The sequence below is a fragment of the Poecilia formosa genome, unplaced genomic scaffold (assembly GCF_000485575.1).
Source record: "Poecilia formosa unplaced genomic scaffold, Poecilia_formosa-5.1.2 Scaffold265, whole genome shotgun sequence".
Classification (NCBI taxonomy): domain Eukaryota; kingdom Metazoa; phylum Chordata; class Actinopteri; order Cyprinodontiformes; family Poeciliidae; genus Poecilia; species Poecilia formosa.
In genome coordinates this window covers 279,077-282,275 of record NW_006800204.1, presented here as the reverse complement: position 1 = coordinate 282,275, position 3,199 = coordinate 279,077, and the positions used below count along the sequence as shown (strand labels likewise).

The following is a 3,199-nucleotide window of genomic DNA, read 5'->3' as shown; positions in this document are numbered from 1 at the left end:
TTAGTGAATCAGTTAGTGAATCAGTTAATGAATCAGTGATTCAGCCAGTCAGTCAGTGATTCAGTTAGTGAATCAGTGATTCAGTCAGTGAATCAGTTAAGTGAATCAGTGATTCAGTCAGTCAGTGATTCAGTCAGTCAGTGAATCAGTTAGTGAATCAGTGATTCAGTCAGTCAGTCAGTGATTCAGTTAGTGAATCAGTGATTCAGTCAGTGAATCAGTTAAGTGAATCAGTGATTCAGTCAGTCAGTGATTCAGTCAGTCAGTCAGTCGGTTTGGTTCTGCTGCAGCGGTCCAGTAACCGGCGGCTCGCCCTCCAGGCTCTGATCATTCCCAGAACCGGATCATGAATTATGGAGAAGCTCTTGTGACTCCGTCTCTTTAAGGTTAGCGTCGCTCGCTCTCTGACCGCCTCTCTCTGCCTCTGACACACACTGTCTCCATGGCAACGCTCTTAAAGGGCCACGCCACCCTGTGTCGTCCAGCCGGTGACTGCTGAGGCTCCATCAGTCTGCAGCTGATCCATCTACAGGCATTGAAATACTGCGACATGATTGGCTGATTCGCCGGTTATCTAACAGTCTTTATGAGTTAGGGAGGGAGGGAGGAAAGAGGGAAGGAAGGAAGGAATCAAAGAAGAAAGGAAGGAAGGATTTTCCATATTATCATTTAAATCCCGTCAGGAAGGTTAGCGTTAATAAAAATATAGTCCAAGTATTTTCTCCTGTAGACGAGGATGTTTGTCAGAGGAATAAATGAAAGCGCAGCAGCTAATTTAGCGTTTCCAGAGTCTGTCAGCACTTTGTGTTGATGAGTTTCTCTGCAGCGGCGGATTCGCTCCAGAGACGCGTCCTGTTCGTTTTCTGGCCTCATAAAGTCTGTCTCTGGGAGGAAGCGTCGGCTCGGCCTGGATCTGGGGAAACGAGTCTGTTCTGCCACGTCCCGGTTGTTTCTGGGCCGTTTCTGCGCTAACGGTCCAGACTGACTGCTGCTGCTGGAATCGTGGAGAGGTTTTCATTATTTAGAGTCACTTTGTGCTTCACAGAGACGAATGTTTACTTTAATATGACAAACTAAGCTAACCAAGCTAAACTGCTGAGTCAGGCCCATTGTCTCCACCCAGAAGAAAAGCAACATTATGGATGGATGTTCCTCTCACTAATGGACTCTGACTCTATTAGGACAGTCGGTAATATTCCCTATCTGAAGCATTAGGAGGGATTAGCGAACATTAGCCTCTCTGTATGAATCTGAACGCTTTATTTACTCTGCTGCGGTTCGTCTGTCTGAAGGTTTTCTGCTGGTTTGAAATGTGAAAATTCTTCGTTTTCATCGTTCAGTGAGAGATTTAGAAGATCTGACAAGTTTTCTGTTAAAACGGTGAAGCGTTTCTGGTTCTGGTGTGACTGATGGACATCATGAGGAGGGTCTGTTGGTGTACAGGAATATTCTGGAAGGATGTGGAAAACTGTTCCCAACTAAAAATCTGAACATTATTTTCGCAGTTAAGGTTTGTAAGTGATGCAGAACTATATGGTTAACGTTTTTAATTATTTAAGGTAAATTTAATATTCACACCTCCAAACAATTTCAATTATAGGACTAACTGTTAAAATTAAGTTTAAATGCTAAACAACTTTATTCAATTGAAAGATTTACAAAACAGCAAAGCTACAAAACAGTTTAATAAAGATTAGAGCTTAAAATTTATCTGGAAAATGTATTTAGGTGAAGCTAAGTGTCCTAAATGTTTTCAAAGCTAGCTAAAGCACAGAATAAAATATTAGCTCCACTATTAGCAACTGGATCAAGCAATGTGAAGATGGTACATAGCTATAAGTCAATTAAATAACCTAAGTTGTGAATTTTAATTGTTTATGTTGAGAATTAAAGCATAAACATTGAATCCTTACAAACTGCCTTGTTGTGTATTAGCTTGCTAGCCTGTTAGCTTCAAAAGCTAACACTGATGTTCTCAGAGGATTTTCCGTCAGCAAAATTATCAGAACAAATTTCAAACAATTTAACATTTCAGTACAAACCTAATATTTCAGATTTGTACTTAAAAAATGTTCAAAGTTTTGGGCCTCTGGTAAGGCACAGACCCACCAGTGGAAGCAGTGGTGCAACTGCACATTATTCAGGTGGATGCGAAAACATAAATCGACCCCCCCCCCCCCCCCCCCGAAGCGAGGATACGTTAAGTGTGAAACTCGCGCTACATTTACCTCATCATGTGCGTGAGGTGAAGGAGCGTAAGGCGCGCTGATGTGTATGGGAAAACATAATCGGCCCCCTCCAGACGGGGTTTTGGCGCCCCCTCTGGTGCTGCGCACCTATGCGCTGCATACCCACTTTTTGAGCCACTGAGTGGAAGGGAAAATTTGCATTGTCAGAAGTTATTGTTAAATTGATTAAGAAAAATAAGACTTTACCCTTTAACATTCAGAGATAAACTTCTGCTTTATCCCTTTAATATAACTACTCTGATGATGTAAATCTATAAATAGTTTTCCTCTGCTGCCGTGAAGCACCTGCTCCTCTGAACAAACATCTGTGGGATAAAAGGCGCCGTCAGCGCTTCACTGTCGCTGAAGCTCTGAGGTTTGAATCGATGGTAAACCGATAAACTCCTCCATCAGTCAGCTCTGAGTTGGTTTCTTCTAACAGCTTAACTCCATAATGAGGAGAGCTGCCAGCAGCTGGCAGTGATGGAGGCAGCAGGGAGGGAGCCTGGACCTGCTGAGCTCAGCGCCTCCTGCTCTTTATCTCCCACATGCTGGAGGAGGGGAGGGCAGCAAAGACTCAGCAGAACTTCAGGTCACAATGAAGGAAAACGTTCATCTGTTCGTTCTAAAGCTGCTGCGATTCTGGTCCCCTGATCCATCCTGACAAGAACAGAATATTTATAGAACACAAGCATCTGGAAACCGTTCTGATGAAGTCCAAGAGGATTTCCTAACAGTAGACAATTTTCTTTCTCCTTAGAACCCAAAAACTCAGTGATGCCTGCAGTACCAACCAACTGAAAGAACCAAACAACCAACAACTGAAAGAATCAAACAACCAACAACTGAAAGAATCAAACAACCAACAACTGAAAGAATCAAACAACCAACAACTGAAAGAACCAAACAACCAACAACTGAAAGAATCAAACAACCAACAACTGAAAGAATCAAACAACCAACAACTGAAA

The 3,199-nt window shown here is 42.6% G+C and overlaps 1 long non-coding RNA gene across 1 annotated transcript; it reads left to right on the top strand.

Moving 5' to 3' along the window:
- The first annotated feature begins 226 nt into the window (after positions 1-226).
- On the top strand, positions 227-2,057 carry LOC107838501 (uncharacterized). The gene is made up of 2 exons (XR_001664575.1): positions 227-1,292; positions 1,424-2,057. It is a non-coding gene; the product is annotated as an uncharacterized LOC107838501 (long non-coding RNA).
- Positions 2,058-3,199: the final 1,142 nt, after the last annotated feature.